The sequence below is a fragment of the Anabrus simplex genome, chromosome 3 (assembly GCF_040414725.1).
Source record: "Anabrus simplex isolate iqAnaSimp1 chromosome 3, ASM4041472v1, whole genome shotgun sequence".
NCBI lineage: Eukaryota > Metazoa > Arthropoda > Insecta > Orthoptera > Tettigoniidae > Anabrus > Anabrus simplex.
In genome coordinates, this window is record NC_090267.1 from 266,479,822 (window position 1) to 266,506,321 (window position 26,500).

A 26,500-nucleotide genomic window follows, 5' to 3' on the forward strand; every position below is an offset into this window, starting at 1 on the left:
AAACGATGATTAAAATGTGCATTAAGCTGTTAGAAAATGTTTTTATCAATAATTTAAAGTACAGTAGTCTAGGTTGCTGAATTTCTTATATACTGAGTAAGGTAATGCCATTTCAGTGTTATGGGTGGTTTTCTTGTAATGTGTTGTATGTGCGTAGTTGTGTTTTACCAATGAATTTTGGTTAAATTTTTGTCATATTCAAGTGTAGGGTACCGTAATGTTAGCGAGCCATGTGCATATATAAAGTAGTCTTGCATGCTGAATGTCTTATTTACTGAGTATGATATGTCATTTCACTGTGCTTTTTCTTGAAATGTGTTATTGTGTTTTACCAACGAATATTAATTACCTACATTTTGTCATTGTCAAATGAACTGGTGTAAGGTTATGTAAGTTGGTCGAATACTTGTTTCGATTTTGGTATATTACGTTTGTATTTTAAACCGTTTCGTGTTTTCTAACTATGGAAACATGATTCATATTTCATATAGGTACTAATTCTTCTTTACGAAGATTTTAACGTTATCGGCGTTAGTTATATTAGTTATACTACGAGTAACTGCGTGTTGGCAACCTTTGTGACTTTTTCCACATGTCAGACAAGAGGAGGTACATTAATGCTTTTAGAAAGTATGTCGAGACCAAGGAAATTCCAGTGGAGCTGATACCTTTAATCAAGACTGTACAGACCATTCCCATTTCTTCAGCAGAAGCTGAAATAGCTTTCAGTACCATGAATGACATCCACACCGAGAAGAGAAATAGGCTGCTGGTTGCAAGATCAAGCGGACTTATTTTATAAGCTGCGTTGGACCTAGTGTGCATATATTTAACCCACAACCATATGTCACGTCATTGCAGTGTGAAGTTGAAAACGATGATTAAAATGTGCATTAAGCTGTTAGAAAATGTTTTTATCAATAATTATGATTCTCTTACAAATACACTTTTAATTGAATATTTCAAGTAGGACTAAGCTGGTGAATGTGTATTTGTTGAGAATGTTGTTTCATTGTCCTGTGTAATTGGTGTTTTTCTTGTAATATGTCGTCCATTGATGTGATTTATCAACGAGTTTAATTTTGTCATTTTCAAGTGTACTGGCTGCAGGGTTATGTCAGTGAGTCAAACGCATATTTAAAGTACAGTAGTCTAGGTTGCTGAATTTCTTATATACTGAGTAAGGTAATGCCATTTCAGTGTTATGGGTGGTTTTCTTGTAATGTGTTGTATGTGCGTAGTTGTGTTTTACCAATGAATTTTGGTTAAATTTTTGTCATATTCAAGTGTAGGGTACCGTAATGTTAGCGAGCCATGTGCATATATAAAGTAGTCTTGCATGCTGAATGTCTTATTTACTGAGTATGATATGTCATTTCACTGTGCTTTTTCTTGAAATGTGTTATTGTGTTTTACCAACGAATATTAATTACCTACATTTTGTCATTGTCAAATGAACTGGTGTAAGGTTATGTAAGTTGGTCGAATACTTGTTTCGATTTTGGTATATTACGTTTGTATTTTAAACCGTTTCGTGTTTTCTAACTATGGAAACATGATTCATATTTCATATAGGTACTAATTCTTCTTTACGAAGATTTTAACGTTATCGGCGTTAGTTATATTAGTTATACTACGAGTAACTGCGAGTAGCTGCGTTCCACAGCAAACAGTGAGCCCAATGTTTCCGCAACGTGGATTCTCCATTAAAGTCTGATATGTTGTAGTTGGGCCCGCCTCTGTGGTGCAGTGGTGATTAGCGTGATTAGCTGCCACCCCCGAAGGCCCGGGTTCGATTACCGGCTCTGCCACGAAATTTGAAAAGTGGTACGAGGGCTGGAACGGGGTCCACTCAGCCTCGGGAAGTCAACTGAGTAGAGGTGGGTTCGATTCCCTCCTCAGCCATCCTCGAAGTGGTTTTACGCGGTTTCCCTACTTCTCCTCCAAGAAAATGCTGGGATGGTATCTAACTTCCACGGCCGCTTCCTTCCCTCTTTCTTCTCTATCCCTTCCAGTCTTCCCATCCCCCCCACAAGCCCCCTGTTCGGTATAGCAGGAGAGGCCGCCTGGGCGAGGTACTGATCCTCCTGCCCAGTTGTATCCACGACCCAAAGTCTCACGCTCCAGGACACTGTCTCTGAGGCGGTAGAGGTGGGATCCCTCGCTGAGTCCGAGGGAAAAGGCAACCATGGAGGGTAAAACAGATTAAGAAAGAAATGTAGTTGGTCTTGCACTGACAGTTGTTCGTTTCGACTGACAATGCAGGAAGCACTTCGGCAGTTGTGCTACGAGCCTCAAGACTCTATCCATGCGAATGCCGATGACGTCATGCTTTATGCACAGATGATCCCCACAGTGCGTGCCTTTCCGTCTGCAAGCACTATCAAACCAGAGATAGTATTACAGGGTCCGCCACCTCCTCTGTTACTGCTGGCCACAGCTCCCAGAAGTTACTATTGCATTACATCGCCAGAAGATTTCGCCAGTAGGTAATTCTGAACACTGAACAGGTGTTCGTAATCGCGGGAAAAAGTTTCCTCTACATTATGGGTGGAGAACCGTTTCCACTTAAATTAATTTGAGTACCGGTAAATGTGGTATCACTACGCTTTATTTTTATGCTTGTTGTCATACCTAGGTGAACTTCGTGCTATGTAAAACCAAGAAGAGTGTTCGCATCTGTTTCTTTTTTTGCTAGTGGCTTTACATCGCACCGACACAGATATGTCTTATGGCGGCGATGGGATAGGAAAGGCCTGGGAGTGGGAAGGAAGCGGCCGTGGCCTTAATTAAGGTACAACCCCAGCATTTGCCTGGTGTGAAAATGGGAAACCACGGAAAGCCATCTTCAGGGATGCCGACAGTGGGATTCGAACCCACTATCTCCCGGATGCAAGCTCACAGCCGTGCGCCCCTAACCGCACGGCCAACTCGCCCGGTCGCATCTTTTAATATTCGCTACAGTAGCTTACAGCATTTTAGCAAAGTTGCTGTGAATTTTACTTTTCAGCGAGATGAGTAGCTTCGGCTAACAGTAGTCACGGCTTTACTGCGGCTTTTCATATCTATATTCTTTAGGCGGTCTTCTCCTCTTGTCCGCTGTCCTGAGAATGGTTTTCCGTGGTTTTCCATTCTCCTCTCTTAAGCGAAAGATGGAATACATCAACAGTTCCTTTTATAGGCCACGGTCGCTTACGTTCTTCTCACCTCAAATCACCGCAGCACATTTTTTAATTTTTTTTTGCAAGTTGCTTTACGTTGCACCGACACAGATAGGTCTTATGGCGACGATGAGACAGGAAAGGTCTAGGAGTGGGAAGAAAGTGGCCTTGGCCTTAATTAAGGTACGGCCCCAGCATTTGCCTGGTGTGAAAATGGGAAACCACGGCAAACCATCTTCAGGGCTGCCGATAGTGCGGTTCGAACCTACTATCTCCCAAATACTGGATACTGGCCGCACTTAAGCGACTGCAGCTATCGAGCTCGGTGCAGCACATTCCTAGAGGACGTCACCCTCTAAGGAGGCCCACCGTCAGGATATGGAATGAAAACATTTTAATAGTATTTGCAATTTGAATAATAATAATAATAATAATAATAATAATAATAATAATAATAATAATAATAATAATGTTTTGATGTCCCACTAACTACGGTTTTCGGAGAAGCCGAGGTGTCGGAATTTAGTCCCGCAGGAGTTCTAGTTCTTTTACGTGCCAGTTAATCTACCAAACGAGGCTGACGTAATTTGAGCATCTTCAAATACCACCGGACTGAGCCGGTATCGAACCTGCTAAGTTGGGGTCAGAAGGCCAGCGCTTCAACCGTCTGAGCTACTCAGCCCGGCAGTCGTAATTTTAGTTTTGTTGTTCACTCACAGATTAATCTAGGAAAAATTCATCCTCGGTTGTGGGAGTTGTACCATATTATGAGAGGAGAATGAACCGTACAAGGAACTTTTAGTAAAATGATTTAAGTAATTTTGTATTGATTTGCATACCAGGACGATAATTTTCTCAAGGCCACGACCGCTTCCTTCCCATTCTTAACCGTATAATTACACCTACACCCACAGGCAACACCCTCACACAGTGGTACATTTAGCTCTCCCATGGAGTGTACGGGGAAAAACAGCAACAGAACTGGCGAACCGAACATGTCCTCGGACACTCCCGGCACTTCAAGACATACGCTTAAAACAGGAAGGAAAAAAAAAAAGGTGGATTTAGGATGCTTGGTGTCCCCCTTTCCTCTCCCTCCCATTCCTGGAATATTCTGTGCTGTTAGGGTAGGAGTAAAATTAACACCCAATTGAAATCGTTTCTCCGGATCATAAAATACTAATTGGCAACCGGATGTTTTCACCCGCCAATTTCTGCTTCATCAGACTACTGATCATTTTCTTCCTAAAATCACATCCTCTTCATTTTCTAATGATTTTTTTTAAAACTGTGTTTTAATGAGGTCACAGTATCATCAAACGAAGTATCCTACCGGTCGCACGCACAAAGTTTAGAAAAATAGAGATCAGCTTCATCTGTTCTAGCAAACGAATTTTTGCAGTCACCGTTTGCTAATAAAAACAATGGACTTACTAGTGTGTGGCTTATCTATTAGTGCCTGGTTTTCCAGGACAGTTCCAGAACTAATTTAATACTCGTACTAATCTAAAAAGACACACGATATTCAAACATAACTTACATTATACTATTTAACATATTATAATTTAATGTGTTTTATGTAAATCATTAAAGTAATTATATAAAATAATTAGGCCCTGCTTATCTGAGGCAGTAAAGGCGTGCTCGGTTCACCCGGAAGGACGTGAGTTCGATTCCCCGTCAGGAAGTCGAAAAGTTTAAGAAACCGGATTTCCACTTCTGGAGCGGTACATGGCCCTAGGTTTACTCAACCTACACCAAAACTGAGTACCAGATTAATTCCTGGGGACAGAGGCAACGGGGGACACAACTAACCACATTATCCCACTAAGTGCCGAGGTTACGGACAGTTCAATCCTTTACCTTCCACACCATCATATCCTGTATGTATCCTATATAGTTTTCATCATTAAATAGCCTACTGACCTTTTACCACTCTATTTAATTGGTCCGAAATTCTTTAACCCATGAAACACACACACACAAAAAGAAAAACAGACACAAGTATATTTAATTTGTATGTAGGATATTACTGAAGCGGGTCGATGACCTTAGATGTTAGGCCCCTTTTAAACAACAAGGATCATATGAGGAGCTAACTTTCAAAACTCAATATCTCCAAAAATTTCAAAATCCTATTTTATGTCGAATATGCTTGGTTTCTTGAGCTGTATCGAACCTTATAACTATTTAGTACCGAAACTCAATATTTTCCATCATAAATACGTCCGGAATATGATGTTTTAAATCGAAACTTCATATCTCCATGTGCATGTTTGTTGCGATCAAAACTTAATAAATCCATTGTTATTCAGATGGTTCAAAACATTTTTATTTCAAACATTGATGTATTTTACCAGTCTTTGCAAGGCTTTCTCAACATTGTTTGGAGTATATTGTTCAATACGAACAAAGATCTGATGATACCGCACCTGTCAGACCTCGCGCAACTCTAAGAGCACATTATTGTAACAGGGCACTGCCATTAGTTCAGCCACTCTCTTGGCTGTGAGTTCAACGCAGAATCTGATTGTGTGAGGAAAGGTGGCCACGGCTCTACCGTAGCTTTACGCCTGTGCATTCGGGAGACGGGCCTGGAGCACAGTGCCGGACTTCACGCCTGGCTCCACCCGTCGGATGTCCTGAGAATGGTTTTCCGTGGTTTTCCATTCTCCTACACTAAGGCGAATGCCGGGACAGTTCGTAGTATGGGCCACGGCCGCCCACCCCCTCACCTTCTCCGCACATCTCCTTCACCGTAACAAATCTCCCGGCCTGAGAGACGGCGTAAACGTCTAAGAGGCCCGCCTTCCCCTTCAAGAGAGGAATGTAATAATAATAATGTTATTTGTTTTACGTCCCACTAACTATTTTTTTAAGGTCTTCGGAGACGCCGAGGTGCCGGAATTTAGTCCCGCAGGAGTTCTTTTACGTGCCAGTAAATCTACCGACACGGGGCTGTCGTATTTGAGCACCTTCAAATACCACCGGACTGAGCCAGGATCGAACCTGCCAAGTTGGGGTTAGAAGGCCAGCGCCTTAACCGTCTGAGCCACTCAGCCCGGCTCAAGAGAGGAATGAAAACGTTTACTAGTAGTAGTAGTATTCTGTCGGGCTGAGTGGCTCAGACGATTAAGGCGCTGGCCTTCTAACCCCAACTTGGCAGGTTCGATCCTGGTTCAGTCCGGTGGTATTTGAAGGTGCTCAAATACGACAGCCCCGTGTCGGTAGATTTACTGGCACGTAAAAGAACTCCTGCGGGACTAAATTCCGGCACCTCGGCGTCTCCGAAGACCGTAAAAGTAGTTAGTGGGACGTAAAGCAAATATTATTATTATTATTATTATTATTATTATTATTATTATTATTATTATTATTATTATTATTATTATTATTATTCTGATTGTGTATAGTGCTGATTTATAATTTGTACAGAATTTAAAAGTTGGAAATGTCCATGTGTGCGTACAGCAGAGAGGAAAGAAGAGAAACGTAAGAAATATGAAGATTCTGATCCACAACTGCAAAGACTTCCAGACCGCCCTTCTAATCACAATTCCAAGGCATTAAAATTCGGATGCAGAAATGTAACAAATGCTGACCTAGCGAAAAACCGGGCAACATTTTGCAAAGTAGGCTACTTGATAAGATAACTGAGGACCAAACCCTGGCACTATTTCTAGCCGTTTGTGAACGTCAGCGACGTCGTCCTAGTGGCACGTCTCAGACGTCAGTGTTAAGTATTATCTTCGCACTGTTGCTCATTGCAATGTTCCTGTATGCCTAAACTGCTTGTGCTATGGAAATGACTGGAGAAAAGAATCCAATTTGTTTTGGTACCGCCAGCTAATCTTTGTTTCTGTTGAGAAAGAGGGCCTTAATGTTGAAGATGAACAGTCAAAACTATGCAGCTGCCTTGAATTTGAAAAATCCGTACACATTTAACCAGCGAGTTCCTTTGTGCTTTGATTTTCGCTACCAAATCAGACATTGAGTTCAGTAAAAGACTATGAAAATAAAAGGAAGCCAGAAATCCAAAACAGTGTTTTATAAATTGTGAAAGTGTTTTTGAGACAAAAGTAATTTGTTTGTTATAGGATATATTATTTTCTTAATGAAATGTATTGTTTACTCCTTGAGTACATAATATTTTATGTCAAAACATATCTCCCTTCCCCTTGTATTTCAAAACTTAATATATCCATATTTTAATTTCAAAAGTTAATAAATTCAGATGAATTCTGTAAATGACATTGGAATAAAAGCTAATGATTTCCTGGTATTTACATATATGAATATACCGATCAGATACTATAATTTGGGTTTTTGTTCAAAGTCATCACGATAGAAGTTCAAATATTATAAGTTTTTTTTTCGTTCTCCTGTAAAAAATATAAAAGTGGAGATATTAAGTTTTGAAAGTTAGCTCCTCATATACATTTGGAAAAGTGAATAAAGTGGTACAAAGTAACTCTTTTGGGCCATCGATTCAAAGGTTCCCGGGTTCGATTCCCGGCTGAGTCGGGGATTTTAATCCTGTCTAGTTAATTCCTCTGAATCGGGGCTGGGTGTTCCACACTTCATATGCTCACAACACACCACACTAGCAGAAACACGTAGTAGTGAATATATCCCTCTGCGTATGGTTGACGGCAGGAGGGGCATCTGCCGTAAAACAGTGCCACATCCAATGTGTGACACAGTTCGCACCCGCGACCCCACCAGGGCGTGGAATAAGAAGTGATAACTATTGTTCTTATTATTTCTTTTTAAAACGTAACAACTATTAATTTCCGTTGAAAAATAAATATATATTAACATTAAAACAGTAAACGTTATAAAATACCAATAATAATGTATTATGTTTTATGAAACTTGCGCCCTCTTTCGAAAAACTAACACAATGGTGCCCTGGGCCCGGGCCTAGCGGCCTGTTTATAAATCCAGCACTGAATGGGGCCGGTCCACAAGAGGTAGAATGTGGAGAGTGACTTACAGAATCCTCGAGCTGCAGTCGCCGTACACTTCAATGAAGGAAGTCGTCCAGCAGGTCAAGAGAACACTGGCACAGTGCTACTTATCCTCATACGTCCGCAGATAAACGTGACGTTCATGTTGACGCGCGAATATTGCTAAATTGCTGAATTAATATTTAAATAGTGAAGAAGAATAAATAGAGCTCAAAATACTTGTATACAAATTTTAAAAGGTACTGGTTGCCACGTGATCTCCGAGTGCTGAGACGCGGGAAGTCACACGCTGAGTCAACTCTGGACAAGGAAGATTCGCAGTTTAGTCTACTGTACTCCCTCCATATGGCACATCCTTACTTCCTCATTATGTCACTTGCATCCATCTATTGCAGTGCGAATGCATTAACTATCTCTTCTGTGTGCTGCTGAAACGTGCTTTGGAAATGTATGGATATCACCACGCCTATGGCCTTCAATTGAAGGTCCCGAGTTCTCATTGAAAAATAGACCTTCAAGGCAGTAAGTAATGTTGTAAACTATGCTAGTGCAGCCAGTTCAGCTATACATTCCACTAACTACTTGTAGGGTTTTCGGAGACGGCGAGGTTCCGGAATGTTGCCCCATACGATTCTTTTACGTGCCATTAAATCTACCGACACGAGGCTGACACTTCAGTACACCCGTAGTGAATCAGGATCGAACCCGCCACCTCAAGCTCAGAATGCAGAGCTACTCAGACAGAATACAGTTCAGTCAATCATCTGCAGGTAGGGGATTCCCTATCAGTCGTTTACCTAGTCTTTACAAAAATGATTTCAAAGAAGTTGGAAATTTATCAAACATCTCCCTTGATAGAGCCTCCGCAGTTTAGGTGGCAGCGCGCCGGCCTCTCACCGCTGAGTTCCGTGGTTCAATTCCCGGTCACTCCATGTGAGATTTGTGCTGGACAAAGCGGAGGCGGGACAGGTTTTTCTCCGGGTACTCCAGTTTTCCCTGTCGTACTTCATTCCAGCAACACTCTTGAATATCATTTCATTTCATCTGTCATTGATTAATCATCGGCCCAGAGGAGTGCGACAGACCTCGCCGCTAGATGGGGCTTCATTCATTTCATTCCTGACCCGGTCGAATGACTGGAAACAGGCTGCGGATTTTCATCCTCCTTGATAAATTGTTCTATTCTCTAATTCCTATTCCTATAAACAAGCATTTGCTCCAGTTTGTCCTCTTGAATTCCAACTTGATCTCTATTTCATCTTTCCTAAGTTTAAAACTTCACTCAAGCTTATTCGTGAACTAATGTCTCTCCACTGAAAGCTCGGAACATTCCGCTCACTCAAGCTGCTCGTCTCCTTACTTCGAAGTCTTTCCAGCCCAAAGTTTCACTACTTTTTTGTCGGTAATCACCCAGAACAAATCGTCCTGCTTTCCTTTGAGTCTCTTCCAGTTCTCGTATGAAACAATCCTGGTGAGGTCCCATATACTCAGGGTTGCCAGACGTCTCGGATTTTACGGGACATTACCGTATTGCTGTTAAATTTCCCGGCAATTGTCCTGTTTTTAAACCTCGAGAGAAATACCCCAATGTTTCCACCTCTGATAAGTACCGAGAGCTTTTCTTCTTTCTTTCAAAGAGGGTAGATTTCTTCACTTCTTAGTTTCTTTGTCTGGTGTGAGTTCGTAGAGCTTTAATTTTTTTCAATTGTACTGTTTGCAGTTCTCGGGTTGTCCATCCTGATGAATAAGACGCGTATTAGCGGAGAACTACCTGAGGTAGTCCGAGTCCACGGCACGTTCGTGTGAAATTGTCACCTGTATGAAATATTTTGTTCTGTTGACTTGATTAGGTCTAAGCTGTTCATTTCTGTACATTTTTCTTCAGTGTCATGCAGAGACTTTTATGAAATTGTTAAGAATGACAAAAATCTGTTAACAACACTTCAGAGAAATGAAAATATATTGAAATTGAAAGAACTGGTATGAATAATAAAGGCCGGCTACATCCCCAGCATTTGCCTGGTGTAAAATGGGAAATCACGGAAAACCGTCTTTAGGGCTGCCGACTGTGGGGTTCGAACAATAGTCTCAGGAATTCAACCTCATAGCTACATGAACCAAACTGCGTGGCCAACTTTGCCGGTGCTGTAAGTTTCAGTCTGTGTATGAATGTTAAGACATGCATTAATAAACTGCGCTATGATGTCAACAGCGTGTCATTTTGAAACAAAGTTTATAACTTGTAGAATAGGAGCCCGTTGATTTCCTCGATAGCACTTCTTTGATTTCAGGTATATGGCAACCCTGCATCCACTAGAACCATACTCTAATTGGGATCTTAACCAGTGGTTTATTGTACGCCTTCTCCTTTACATCTTGGAACCCGTTAATACCTCCATAACCACACGAAGAGATCTGCGATCTTCATTTACAGTCCCTTTAATGTAATTACCTCAATGAAGAACTTTCTTTGTATTAACACCTAGGTACATAGAGTGATCATATATCTAAAGTGCGTCTATAGTAACAGACATCCCATTTTCACACCAGGCGAATGTTGGGACTGTATCTTGACTAAGGCCACGGCCGCTTCCTTCCCACTCCTAGGCCTTTCCTACCCCATCGTCGCCATAAGACCTATCTGTATCAGTCCGGTGTATAACTGTAGTAACAGATAGTATGCGTTGCATGGGCCTCACTGATGCCAGATCTACTGCAAACACAAAGTTGGGCAAGGCCAGTCACAAAATGTGACAAAAACACTTTTATATGCGTGTTTTCAGTGAAAAACCTCTATTTCCCATAGATATTTGTTTGTTGCATACAGGTATGTAGGTATATTGTAGGTCTAGCTTATGCCATACAGATCGAACGATGGTACAATATATTATTTAGGTATGATACGGTAAAGTTCAGAGCGCAATATGAATGCATACTTTAGGCTATAATAAATAATAATTATTATTATTTTCACGAATATACAGGGTTAACCGGGCGAGTTGGCGGTTAGGGGCGCGCAGCTATGAGCTTGCATCCGGGAGATAATAGGTTCAAAAAGCCCCACTGTCCGCAGCTCTGAAGATGATTTTCCGTGGTTTCCCATTTTCACACCAGGAAGATGCTGGGGCTGTACCTTAATTAGGGTAAGGCCACGGCCGATTCCTTCCCAGTCGTAGGCCTTTCCTATCCCATCGTCACCATATGGCCTATCTGTGTCGGTGCGACGTAAAGCAATTTAAAAAATATATTGATACCGTTCAATACCACGCTATTACACATGTCTGGAACCCTAGTATTATAAATGGGCCGTTTTTTGCATCAATTTATGAAGTATTTGAGTGTAAATAGAATTTTATTCCATGCCCGGGACACGGACTACGCTGCGCCAGTTCGGAGACAGGGGGCCTAATTACAAGTAAGGGGAGTCAGAAACTGTGAGTACCAAAGAGAGCTAGCAATATGGCGCTAGACTTAAAAAAGCTGCCTATGTCAGAAGACGTGGTTAATTTACAGGGTTTGAACTTTAGAACTGTATTTTAACATCACTTCCCTGCCTATTTCCTGGATACCAACCCACAGATTTCGCGGGCTTACTAATAATAATTATTCGTCACAAGCCCAGAAAAACTACATAAAAGCGATCAATGAACGTCCCATAAATTGCAGTATTTAATGATGCAAAAATATGATTTACTTCTGGACGTATTCTTAATGACGTCACTCGAGACACCATCTCAGTGACGAAGACCAGATGGCCTTTGGGTCTTTTCTTAACGCAGAGCGGGGAGTCCCTATTACCCACACCCAATGCGCCTAAAAATCCAAAGAACGCATTTGTAATTACCAGGAAGCCTGCGATCCGATCTGAATGAAAATAGTTCGGTAGATAAAGGGTGTAAAGAGCTACAAATTGAGTATCCATTCGACTATGAAAGATGACTATTAGCGGAGCGAATATGTCAAAGTGGGAGGAACGTTCCCTCTCCCTAGCGAAATTCTCTAGTTAAGTCGACTATTGTCGCTATATGTAATGAGCGGGGCGCGAGTGGCGCTCTTCAGAGACATTAATCGCTCCTTGTGATAGTCCATCTCGACCCTATGAGTGGTCACAACCATTATCGTATTTATTTCTAAGTCAGATACACAGTACTTCAAATAACTTGCACATTTCATCCTGTTTTGTATCATTCTTTGTGTTGTTTACGTCACAGTGCAGACTAAGTGTTTCTTTCTACAGTCATTGTGTGATAGGTGTGTGTGATTACATCAAGTGCAGGTTGTCAGTATTACTCTTATGATAGACTCAATGCAAAATATTATTGTGATATTCTATACAGGCTAAATAAATGGCTTTCATTTAGAGTTCGGGTCAAGCTATTTGCAATCGTCAGTGTGCAGTAAGACAGTGAGTACGGAGAGCTAAAGATCAGTATGCTATAGTTAGCCCGTGTGAAATTATCAGATGTTATAAACGTTACAAAATGAATGTAGTCATATTAGCCCGGAATGAGTAATTTAAGAGTGACGATCAGTCTGGGGATAGACAAATGATCAATTGTCGCTATATGTAATGGACGGGGTGCAAGTGTCGATCTTCAGAGACATTAATCGCTACTTGTGGTAGTCCATCTCGAGCCTATGAGTGGTTACTACCATTATCGCATTTATTTCTAAGTTAGATAAACAATACTTCAAATAACTTGACTTACATCTGTGTTCATATGTATGTGAGTGCCCGCTGAACCCAGGACCTACAGCTGCGGTATTCCTGAGTGGAAGGACAGCGTGAGATTTCAACGGTTTGGAGGTAGCATTTTCCAGTACATCATGGAGTCAACGCGGAGCCAGATGAACCCAGAACCTTTCACCAGCGAGATGGCGGTCATGGATAACTAAATCCATATGGGTATCGCCAGATGACAGCAGGTTACACACCGAAATGATTAGTGCATTTCAATGATATCTTAGCATGAAAATCCGTCAAAGGTCGCATTAATATGATAATTTAACTTTGTAGATAAATTCAGCAGTTTGCATTTGGATTTCATGTATAGTGTGTAGATAGCGAGATATATGATTCTCAAATGGGTACAGTTTTCTTTAATTGGCTCTATTTTCTTGTCTTCTGGGTGATTAGTGGTTAATTACCAAAGTTATCCCCGGTAATATGCATGAATTAATTATTACTGCCATATAAGTTATGTGTGTTTAGTGGAGCACTCGTAGATGGGTGAATTTAAATAATTCAGGCTGACTTCTATGTACTTCCATTTTAAATCAGCTGGTAGGATCTTCTTAAGTTCCGATTATTAATTGTCCAGGCGCTTCAAAAATTAAAATCTTGCATGGTTATAAACATCCTCCCTTAGTTCAAGGATGCTGATAAGTAGAGAAGGAGAACGACGACCCGAGGTGCGAACCAATGATATAGAAAGATATGCGAGTGTGTGAAATGTTATACTGTAATTCCCTGTCGGTAAAGGTAATCTTAAAATATTCTGGAAAGTATTTGAATAGTGTGGATATTAAGTACATGTGTTTGAAATTGAAGGCGATAGAGAAAAATACGTGAAGATATGCAGGACATGAGAAACAATGATAGTAATGTAAGCCAATAGTGTAATTCGCTGAAGCATTGGGAGAAATTGGATGATATGTGAATAAAGCCCATGAAGGGTAATATGTACGGAAAATATGCGATAGATCAATTAATAATCAATCGTTTATTCCGGATGGAATTGTGTATCCGCTCAGCTGTTTTTAGCCAGGGCGCATTTCTTTAGGCGAGTGATTTATGGGCTCAGAGGAGAGGGGTGAAAAAAAGGTGAGGCTCCGGACCAGGGCTTTGTCCCCAAGCATGTGGTGCTTCTGGCCTGTAGAAGTAGTCTCGCCCATTCCAAAACACAGTATTTAAATATTCGCTTGCGTAGAATTGGTCCTTACTATCGGAAGGCTTTGTGTTTAACAAGCCGATAGGAGATGCACATTACCTCCAATTAGGGTAATCAAATAAAGTCGTAGTTAGAGAATTTCAGATAGCACCTCGAAGTCAAAAAGGCGTGGTTCGATACCCGACTGGTATCGAAGTCCGTGGACCGATCCCAGAAGACCTCTGTGGGATCACAGATTTTGGAAGCATTGGAGTATATTTATTGTGTTGTTAAAGGGATGATTCTCCATCATATTATGCATTTTATTGTTTGTGCTTTGTGGAGCCTCCGTGGCTCAGGAGGCAGCGCACCGGCCTCTCACCGCTGGGTTCCGTGGTCCAAATCTCGGTCACTCCATGTGAGATTTGTGCTGGACAAAGCGGAGGCGGGACAGATTTTTCTCCAGGTACTCCGCTTTTCACTGCCATGTTTCATTCCAGCAACACTCTCCAACATCATCTCATTTCATCTGCCATTCATTAATCATTGCCCCAGAGGAGTGCGACAGGCTTCGCCAGTCGGCACAATTCCTGTCCTCGCCACTAGATGGGGCTTAATTCATTCCATTCCTGACCCGATCGAATGACTGGAAGCAGGCTGTGGATTGTTTGTGCTTTGTGTAATTGTCGATGATTCATTTTGGCGTTACAGGGTTACCAGCGTTGTAATGTCTGCATTGTAAATTATTAGTAATAAGTTTGTTACCCCGGAGGGACACGTATATTCAGTAACGTGGCAACAATTAATGTGATATTTATAGGAACTATTAATGATTGGCGACGTCGTGATTTTCATGACTAGGACATTTATTGTTTTAATCAGGAATGTATTGATCCGATACTCTCAAATCCGCGACTTAAGAAAAGAAAACACTTGAGATGCCACCGTCTTCATATAGTTTATGTGTTCTTTCATCACACAGTGGATATCCAAATGATATCATTATTAAAGGGAAAGGGAAAAGTCCTTAATATGTGGCCGTAATTTTGTTATATATGCAGTATTGTGTGGTTTCGTCTTGGGAATGTCAACATGCAATTCAAGAGTGTATAATGAACTTGTAAAGACATTAAATGGCATTACCTATGCGATAAGTCAAGTGTAATAAATCTTAAAAATGGCCACGCAGGCAATTATTCGGCATCTCATGTGCGTTTAGAAGTCTTCCCCAATGATCTCTCAGTGAATAAAATAATGTTTTGAATTTGGTAAAATTCCATTCTTATCATTTCTTAGATAAATGTATTCCTCTTACTACCCTCCTTTCAAGATATTTATGTTACCTGTCCACTTTCTTTTCACCGGACAGAACTCGGAATGAAATTAGGGAGGATGGGACTTTGATACTCGGGTTTGATTCTCCGAAGTTCTTCATCCATAAGATCTCCATCCGTGACATATTTGTGAAGCAGGATTAATACTTAGTTCTCTGTCGATGCCCGGGACAGGTACAATATATACATACAGCCTACACAGTGTTATTGAGCTAAGACGACCACCTCAAAAAACTCGTAAACTGTTAGATATTGACATTCTGTTTTCACTTCCAGTAATGGTTCTAAGGGGCTCATTATCAGACTTTTTCATGGTATCAATATGTTCAGAGATAATGGTATCAACTTTGTTTTTGTTAACGGAGACTGACGTTCCTCCACAGCGGGTACAAGGAAAGAAAAATTTTAATACACTTTTAGTGTTTGGGTTGAACGCGTACATCGCCAACAGTATTTAACTTAGGATTATATTTAATGTCTCAATTGACAGATGAAAGAGAAGGCTACCTTTTGAAAAAAAAAAAAAAAAACCCATCACCATCTGAAACGTACCGTACTGTGCATGAAATAGCGCTTCAGACTAAGGTAAAATTTGTGCTATGTGACGTCATACGCATACTCTGTTAGCCGGGCTGAGTAACTCAGGCGGTTGAGGTGCTGGCGTTCTGACCCCAACTTAGCAGGTTCGATTCTGGCTTAGTCCGTTGGTATTTGTTGGTGCTGAAATATGTCAGCTTCGTGTCGGTAGATTTACTGGTACGTAAAAGAACTCGTGAGGGGAAGAATTCCGGCACCTCGGTGGGACGTAAAAACAATAACATTATTATTATTATACATACTCTGTTATATGATGGCGCTGTATTGACTCGCGTTATTACCCGCATTCCAAGTGTACCACGTTCTATTGAATAACATTCATTATACACAAAATATTTGCCTTTTATTTTTAATAAGTCGGAAAGTCGCCAAATATGGGGAGGGCCTTTTATAGTGCTCATATCAACCATAAAACGTCACAGAGCATTTCTGAATTTACCATCAATGTAAACATCAAGGAATATATTTTGTATACCGGTATTAAAAATATGAGTATGTTTTACTTTGAAAGCCCTTAGAGATTAATATTAATTTAAAAAGTACTCTTTCCCCATATTGAGAAACTGGGAATCGTAAAATGGGTAGGTGTCAAATCTCCGACGTCCTTGTTTGTAATACGTCTAAATTAAAGAATTTATTATGAAAAAGTAATGAAACCATGAAATTGTCCAATACAAAAATTCGAAAAAGGAACACTGTAACGAATTAAAGAGTTCCTCCACATAGTTTCCTAGTCTATGCCGAACTCTGTGACAACCCTCCCTCCAAAAATGAATCTGCACACAATGCGTAACTCCAGCACTCCTCTTCGAAATTAAAAAGGTATACTATAGCACATTAAATAATATTCGTCCTAATTTCTTAGTCTCTGCAGAACTCACAAACGAAAGGACCTATCTGTGCACCCGATCACAGTGTGTGAGCCCACTTGCAGCATTTTGAACGGCGCAGCCACTCTTCTTCCTCATGATCCTCACCAAAAGAGCCACCACAGTAACGGCGCTTTGCTTCTTCTTTGTCATCCGAATCACTTCCAGATTTAATCTGATCCTCCAGTTCTGGTGAAGAACTTCCTTTTCTCTGCTGTTTAGTGAGTGTGGTTGAAGGATTATTTTTCTTGATATACAACTGTTTCTTCGCCCTATACACATACGAGCATGGTTCCTGAAGTTCGCTTCTGTTTCGCTACACACATGTTCGTCCAGCACGAAGAACTCAAACTCACACCTGTCGTGGAAATGAACGTTTCCAAAGTTGCGGCTGCTGTTATTGTGCTTGACGAGTTGGATTGTTTTAGGAAGAAGAAAAGGAGTACCGGTGTGTGGTGTAAGGACTGGTTACGGGAGAGAGACAAGTGGTTGTATATGAATCTTTCACACATGCTCAAAGACACAAGAGAAAAAGACTTTCAAAATTTTCTGTGAATGCCAGGCATACAATACAGATATTAGTTAAAATATGGTTGCGCCATTAATCACAAAGCAGGATACCCATATGGGAAAAGCAATCACTGCAGAAGGACAGTTCGTAGCTATACTTCGGAGACCGGGGTCGGTAGATGCAGAGTGGGTCTCGGCCCATAAGTGGCCACGGCTGGTCCGTGGTCCAACAGCTCTGCACTCTGACCAGCCAACCGAGCAGAGGTGGGGTGGCCACGACTCAACGCCTCTGCATTCGGGAGACGGGACAGGGCTGGACCTCACGGCTGGCGCCAACCGCCGGCTGTCCTGAGAATGGTTTCCCGCGGTTTTTCATTCTCCTGCACTAAGGCGAATGCCGGGGAGGAATGAAAACATTTTAGTAGTAGTTCAAAGACCGAAGTAGGCCTACCAGAATTTTGGTACATGGACACTTTCTTGCAACGAACCCGTTTTACTTTTTGATTCTAACTTTACTCACCTCCATACGGAAACTGTGTTTCAACACATTAACTTTCGCAGTTAAAAACGCTAAATCTGCCTCGGGTATCTTCTCTCGCGTCATTTTCAGTAGCTCCTGTAATGCCTCCTCCCGCTTATATCTGTCTCTATATTCACTTCAGAGAGAAGGAGAGCCTCTGAAAGACTCCATATAAAATTGTCAAGAAGCTAGGATGCATGAAGGTTGCAGTGTCTGCCATCCCGACTACCGTACTTATCAAAGCCTGGTCTCATGTTATCAACTCAACCGGTCAAAACTGGTTTTTACAGTTGACAGGAAGACCATGTTCGCACCCTCCACTACACACGGGCGAACGTGGTTCTTCGCTGGCAACTCCACGAACCAAGATTTCCAACTCGTCAGAAATCGATGTTCGCCACGAACATGGTTGTGAGACAACACACACAACAAGCGATCTTGGTCTGTGAACTTTGAAAAAGACCAAGGTCGCCGAACCATGCTCGTATGTGTATAGGCCGCTTTAAATCTCTCTACAGTTTATTTTTTACATTATTTGTGCAATTTGCTTTACGTCGCACTAACACAGACAGGTCTTATGGGATAGTAAAGGGCTAGAAATGAGACGGAAATGGCAGTGGCCTTAATTAAGGTACATTTGCCTGGTTTGAAAATGGAAAACCACGGAAAACCATCCTCAGGGCTGCCAACAGCGGGGTTCGAACCAACTGTCTACCGAATGCAAGCCACGCAGTCACTTGCTCATTTAGACAGTTGTTTCTGGCTTTCCAAATATCCGAGATGCCTTAAAGCTCACATGTCCTTTGTTTTTGACAGCTGCAAACTGCTGTTTTCATTACCACCAAATCCCACTTTTTCCTTCCCGACTTCCAAAATAATGAAGTATCACTCAATAAGTGTTGAATAATTGCATTCCACTCAACAGAACGTAATATGGGGCTCCCCATATCAGTAGACGATGGTCTCCCCATATTAGACCATTTCATTGCTCATGCTTAGCATTTTACTTCAGAGAGATTTATAGCTTGAGACAAATTACTACGATGGTATATTTTAACCATCACCTCTGACTGTACATACAAACAAACGCAGAAAAATAATTCACTTACCTTTCATTACTACTGTAATTTGTTGAAATTCAAAACGCTGAAAAGTATTTCACAACGATGAACAACAACAAACTTCACACACACAAAATGACTATGCCGTACAGACTGTAGGGTGGGTTTAAAGCGGTGTCGCCCCATTTGCGATCACTCTTATCAGTGACATGCACATAGTCAGGTACAGGTTGCTGTGAGGGAATTCCCTACTGAAGAACTGGTACAGGAAGACATCCCTCAAGTAACTGGCGAAACTACATGCTAGGATTCATACGAATCGTATATTGAAACTCATTAAATTACTTATATGTACCGTTTGGGACTGATGCATTTATATCGGGACTAACAGAGAATAAACAGGACTCAAGTGAACCTTTTAAATAAAAGATGGCTGTGGATGTAAAGGCGGTTAAATGAGTTTTAAGAAGTAGGACAAAAAAAAATCGGCGTATTAAAACCGTTCAGTTTTACAATTTCCAATTTCAAAACAAAGTATTTTACTACGATCGTGCTATCCTTTTTGAAGCAATTGTAGCTCGTCTCAAATTTGACAGTTACCCCCTGCGGGTTTGGGACGCACATGTAGAATACACCCGCGGTATCCCCTGCCTGTCGTAAGAGGCGACTACAAGAGGCCCAAGGGGCTCTCAACTTGGGAGTGTGGATTGGCGACCACGGGGCCCTTAGCTGAGTCTTGGCATTGCTTCCACTTACTTGTGCCAGGCTCCTCACTTTCGTCTATCCTGTCCGACCTCCCGTGGTCAACTCTTGTTCCTTTCCGACCCCGACGGTATTAGAGCATTCGAGGCCTACGGAGTCTTTCATTTTCACGCCCACCGAGCTCGATAGCTGCAGTCGCTTAAGTGCGGCCAGTATCCAGTAATCGGGAGATAGTGAGTTCGAACCCCACTGTCGGCAGCCCTGAAGATGGTTTTCCATGGTTTCCCATTTTCACACCAGGCAAATGCTGGGGTGTACCTTAATTAAGGCCACGGCCGCTTCCTTTCCATTCCTAGGCATTTCCTATCCCATCGTCGCCATAAGACATATGTGTGTCGGTGCGACGTAAAGCAAATAGCAAAACAAAACAAAAAAGTTCACGCCCTTCGTGGCCCTTGACTTTCTTCGTCCGTTACTTCATTTTTCGAAGTGACGGATCCCCTCTTTCTTCTTCTCCTTCTTCTTCTTTTCTTCTTCTTTCTATCCCCTGTGGGTGGGGGACGCAGACGAAAAATACACCCACGGTATCCCCTGCCTGTCGTAAGAGGCGACTAAAAGGGGCGACCAAGGGATGACTGTCTTAGAACCATGAAACTACTTTTGATTAGTACTATCACGCGGGGAACAACATGGGTCGCCTTTACTTGCGAGTTGTTGTACCACTATATTAGGTACACAATAGGTTTGTGATTAGTAGCAGCAGTGTGTGTGTGTGTGTGTGTGTGTGTGTGTGTGTGTGTGTGTGTGTGTGTGTGTGTGTGTGTGTGTGTGTGTGTGTGTGTGTGTTTCCAGTACCCGTGAGTCGTACCCATGTGAGCGACACCATCGGTCTGCGTTGCCTGCGATTAGTACCCACTATGTGAGGAACACTATGGGAATATCCGCCTCCTTGATTGGTACACCTAGGTGAGGAAACTCATTGGTTTGCGTTGGCTATGAGTGGCGTCATTTTGTGAGAAACACCATAGGTCTGCGTTACTTGTACGAGGTACAATACTTGTGAGTAGTACCATAATATTTGGAACACCGTGAGTTTACGCTACCTTTGATTAGTACCGCAACTTGAGAAATACCATGGTTCTGCCTTACTGGCAATAAGTGCCATTATGCGGGATCGTTGACATAGATATTGCCACATTTAGACAAGCGTCATCGATTCCGGATTGGGCTCTGGAAGCAGTCCCTTGGTCAGTAATATTGTTTATGGGAATGTGAAGCATTGCACGTCTTATCCACTGATTGTTTTAAATTCATGTTCATCAATTCATTCCTCATCATCACGTTTTGAATTCTGGTCAGTGGATGAATTTTGTATTTTTAAATTGTCATAGCATTTTGTCTCATTTCGTACCATAGGGGCCGATGACCTAGATGTTAGGCCCCTCTAAACAACAAGCATCATCATCATCATCATCATAAAACTTGACAGTTAACTTACACTTTCTTATAAAATAGGGGACACTATTAAATTACTGCTTAAACTGTTCGATTATTCATACTAACACGGTAAGTCAGCTGCTCAAAATATGTATAATTAGCCTACTTTCATCTATCTCTATGTATGTCTACCACTTAGTCTCGTTTCTTGATACTGGGTCGGGATAAGATGAGATTAATTTCTACGGGATGTTTCTACGGCCGGATGCCCTTCCTGGCACCAACCTCAGTTGAGGAGCTAATGAAGATGTAATGTGTTATGGTGAATGAAATTGGGTAAGGGGTGGGAGGACACAGCTCCGGCCTACGGATAGGAACTGTACCGGCATTTACCTGGAAGTGAAAATATTAAACCACAGAAAACCATTCGGAGAACAGCCTACGGTGGGGTACGAACCCACGCGTTTCCCGAATGCAGAACTTGGCTCCATAGCCGTAGCGCGTTTAAACGCACGGCCACTCAGCCTACTTTCACCTATATAAATACAATTATAATTTTTGTGTATACGCTTGGATTAGATGTACAAGGTTCCAGAACTTAATGTTAAGAAAATGTTTAGATTAAAATAAGTCGAAAAAAGCATCTATAATGATGGCGCGAAAAGATGAAATTACATTCGTGAAATAGTGGGTTCGAAGACCATTATCGGTAGCCCTGAAGATGGTTTTCCGTGGTTCCCTATTTCCACAACAAGCAAATGCTGGGGCTGTACCTTAAGGCCACGGCCGCTTCCTTCCCACTCCTAGCCATTTCCTATCCTATTGTTGCCATAAGACATATCTGCGTCGGTGCGACGTAAAAAAAAAAGCCTTCAAGAGAGAGGTTCTGCGGAGTACCCCCTAATTAGCAGTCCCCGTGCTGCATGGACGTTGGAAAACCCTGATAGGCTGCTGATAATTTTACAGCGGTCGCAAATGGGACACGAACTTGTCTTTTTCACATTCTTGTTTCCCACTCTAAATGGGAGTGATCGCGAATGGGACAACTTTTGCTGTGATCGCAAATGGGACACAAACTTTAAAGCAATTGTTGAGGAATGTGAAAACAGGTTTGTACCTCTAAAGATGATAAGGTATGGTAAAGACCCACTATATTATAACAGAGACGTAAAGAGACTAAGAAGGAGGTGCAGGTTGGAAAGAAATAGAGTTAGAAATGGCTGTGGAAGTAAAGAGAAATTGAAGGACCTTACTAGGAAATGGAATCTAGCAAAGAAATCGGCTAAGGATAAAATAATGGCAACCATAAATGACAGTCATACAAATTTTAGTGAAAAATGGAAGGGTATGTATAGGTACTTTAAGGCACAAACAGGTTTCAAGAAGGACATTCCAGGAATCATTAATGAACAAGGGGAATGTGCATGCGAGGAACTTCAGAAAGCAGAAGTATTCAGTCAGAAGTATGTAAAGATTGTTGGTTACAAAGATAATGTCTAGATAGAGGAGGTGACTAATACTAAGGAAGTATTGAAATTTACCTATGATAACAGTGACATTTACAATAAGATACAAAAGCTGAAAACTAGAAAAGCAGCTGGAATTGATAAGATTCCTGGGAATATACTAAAGACAATGGGTTGGAATATAGTACCATATTTGAAGTACTTATTTGATTATTGTTTGCATGAAGGAGTTATGCCAAATGAATGGAGAGTTGCTATGGTAGCCCCTGTGTATAAATGAAAGGGTGATAGACATACAGCTGAAAATACAGGCCAGTAAGTTTGACATGCGTTGCAAGTAAGCTTTGGGAAAGCATTCTTTCAGATTTTATTAGACATGTTTGTGGAATTAATACACTGACTGACAGAGCAAATGCAACACCAGGAAGGAGTGGTCAGAACTTTATGCCAATTGCAGGGTAGACTGACGTCACTGAGGTATGCTCATGATGTGAAATGCGCCGCTGTGCTGCGCACGTAGCGAACGATAAATGGGACACGGCGTTGGCGAATGGCCCACTTCGTACCGTGATTTCTCAGCCGACAGTCATTGTAAAACGTGTTGTCGTGTGCCACAGGACACGTGTATAGCTAAGAATGCCAGGCCGCCGTGAACGGAGGCATTTCCAGCAGACAGACGACTTTACGAGGGGTATGGTGATCGGGCTGAGAAGGGCAGGTTGGTCGCTTCGTCAAATCGCAGTCGATACCCATAGGGATGTGTCCACGGTGCAGCGCCTGTGGCGAAGATGGGTGGCGCAGGGACATGTGGCACGTGCGAGGGGTCCAGGCGCAGCCCGAGTGACGTCAGCACGCGAGGATCGGCGCATCCGCCGCCAAGCGGTGGCAGCCCCGCACGCCACGTCAACCGCCATTCTTCAGCATGTGCAAGACACCCTGGCTGTTCCAATATTGACCAGAACAATTTCCCGTCGATTGGTTGAAGGAGGCCTGCACTCCCGGCGTCCGCTCAGAAGACTACCATTGACTCCACAGCATAGACGTGCACGCCTGGCATGGTGCCGGGCTAGAGCGACTTGGATGAGGGAATGGCGGAACGTCGTGCTCTCCGATGAGTCACGCTTCTGTTCTGTCAGTGATAGTCACCGCAGACGAGTGTGGCGTCGGCGTGGAGAAAGGTCAAATCCGGCAGTAACTGTGGAGCGCCCTACCGCTAGACAACGCGGCATCATGGTTTGGGGCGCTATTGCGTATGATTCCACGTCACCTCTAGTGCGTATTCAAGGCACATTAAATGCCCACCGCTACGTGCAGCATGTGCTGCGGCCGGTGGCACTCCCGTACCTTCAGGGGCTGCCCAATGCTCTGTTTCAGCAGGATAATGCCCGCCCACACACTGCTCGCATCTCCCAACAGGCTCTACGAGGTGTACAGATGCTTCCGTGGCCAGCGTACTCTCCGGATCTCTCACCAATCGAACACGTGTGGGATCTCATTGGACGCCGTTTGCAAACTCTGCCCCAGCCTCGTACGGACGACCAACTGTGGCAAATGGTTGACAGAGAATGGAGAACCATCCCTCAGGACACCATCCGCACTCTTATTGACTCTGTACCTCGACGTGTTTCTGCGTGCATCGCCGCTCGCGGTGGTCCTACATCCTACTGAGTCGATGCCGTGCGCATTGTGTAACCTGCATATCGGTTTGAAATAAACATCAGTTATTCGTCCGTGCCGTCTCTGTTTTTTCCCCAACTTTCATCCCTTTCGAACCACTCCTTCTTGGTGTTGCATTTGCTCTGTCAGTCAGTGTAACTGGTTCGATAGAAGGCAGTTCGGGTTTAGGAAAGGTTATTCCACTGAAGTTCAACTTGTAGGATTCCAGCAAGATATAACAGATTCTTGGATTCAGGAGGTCAAATGGACTGTATCGCGATTGACCTGTCTAAAGCATTTGATAGGGTGGATCATGGGTGACTACTGGCAAGAATGAGGGCTATAGAATTAGAAGAGTGATTGAATGAGTGGCTATACTTATAGAAAGTAGAACTCGGAGAATTAGAGTAGGTGAAGCTTTATCTGACCCTGTAATGATGAAGAGGGGAATTCCTCAAGGAAGTATTATTAGACCTTTATGTTTTCTTATATATAGATAAATGATATGAACATAGAAATGAAATCAGAGATAAGGCTTTTTGCGGAGAATGTTATTCTGTATAGATTAATAAATAAATTACAAGATTGTGAGAAACTGAAAAAAGGCGTCGATAATTTTGCGAGATGGACAGCTGCCAGGGTTAAAAGTCAGGTTGTGAGTTTCACTAATAAGAAAAGTCCTCTCAGTTTTAATTACTGCGTTGATGGGGTGAAAGCTCCTTACGGTGATCATTGTTAAGTACCTAGGTGTTATAAGGAAAGATCTTCATTGGGGTAATCACATAAATGGGATTGTAAATAAAGGGTACATATTTCTGCACATGATTATGAAGGTATGTGGGGGTTGTAGTAAGGATATAAAGCAGAAAGCGTATAAGAATCTGGTAAGATCCAAACTAGAGTATTGTTCCAGTGTATGGGACCCTCACCATGATTAGTATCCGCGAAACTGTTATTCATACTTGGTTTTATGGGGGTGAGTTGTAAGGAGGGAGCTACGCCGGTTCCGGTAATACTGCCAACTGAATGGAAATGAAATCTGAATTGAATCGATAGTATGATCGATCGATAGGAATTTTCTAAACCTTTCTTATCTTAAGCCAACAACTGTGTCCCACACACATGATATAACATTTCTCGATGCGAATCTTAATCCAGCAGGAATTCTATATTTTGACTTGCTTTGTAAACAACAGTACTAGTACGTGTATGCCAGATGTCTCACGGCGATTCATAGTTTGTGTGTCAAAGGTTTGTCTATACGAATCTCGAAGAAAACTGAGGTCTACCGATTCAGCACTAGGGAGCCGAAGTATCACTAAAAGTTTCGCGGATAACAGATTCGAGAACCGGAAAAAAATCCAAAGAAAAGCAGCTCAATTTGTTCTGGGTGATTTCCGACAAAGGAGTAGCGTTACGAAAATGTTGCAAAGTTTGTGCTGGGAAGACTTGGGAGAAATGAGACGAGTTGCTCGACTAAGTGGAATGTTCCGATCTGTTAGTGGAGAGATGGCGTGGAATGGCATTCGTAGATGACGAAGTTTGAGTGATGTCTTTGAAACTAGGAAAGATCATAATATGAAGATAAAGTTGGAATTCAAGGGAACAATTTGGGGCAAATATTCGCGTATAGCAAGGGGAATTAGTAATTGGATTAATTTACCAAGGGATCTGTGCAATTAATTTCTAAATTCTTTGCAATCATTTAAGAAAAGGCTAGGAAAACAACAGATAGGAAATCTTCCACCTGGGCGACTGCTTTAAATGCAGATCAATGTTGATTGATCGTTGTTGATTTCTTGTACAGCTAACTGAAATATCATATATTACCTACGCAACACACGGACGTTCAGCTGACCTAATCACCAACAGGCGACAGCATCTACTGGATGATAAAATGCACTTCCCCATAATACGGAACCTCCCATATTCGGCGACTTCCCTCAAAACCCTGCGGCCGTTACAATAGTGGAACTACGCTGTTTTCTGCACCTACCCTAAACGTACAATTCAGCATCGTGCTCATTTTGAAAGTCGGAAAAGTTTTATCGAGAAAATATAATATATTCAAACGTGCTTCATTTGCCTGCGAGGGCCTGCCCTGTTCGATGCGCGCTACGTATGAAACATGAGCTAGCAGTTAACATGGAGAAGAATTCCTTAACTTTCTTCTGGCAGCTACTCTAGATCTACTGCTCCCATAAATACACACTGATAAATTGTACGTTAACATGTAAATTGCAAATGAATATTCTACGGCTTCTAAGGGGAAGCATTATTTTCCTGACGTGACATTAAACCACAAAGGACTGAACGAGTTAGCTGTCCGGTACGGGCCGCGTAGCTG

The 26,500-nt window shown here is 42.2% G+C and overlaps 1 protein-coding gene across 2 annotated transcripts in view; it reads right to left on the reverse strand.

Moving 5' to 3' along the window:
- The window catches only part of LOC136866228 (thymidine phosphorylase), a 170,251-nt gene that overhangs the window by 97,541 nt on the left and 46,210 nt on the right, over positions 1-26,500 (reverse strand). The window contains exon 1 of one of the 2 annotated variants that reach the window (XM_067143014.2): positions 8,158-8,297. The exons of the other annotated variant lie outside the window; for it this stretch is intronic. The gene's annotated coding sequence lies outside the window, so the exon portion shown is untranslated. Of the gene's footprint in view, positions 1-8,157; positions 8,298-26,500 lie in introns of those variants that run through there. 2 annotated transcript variants of the gene reach the window in all.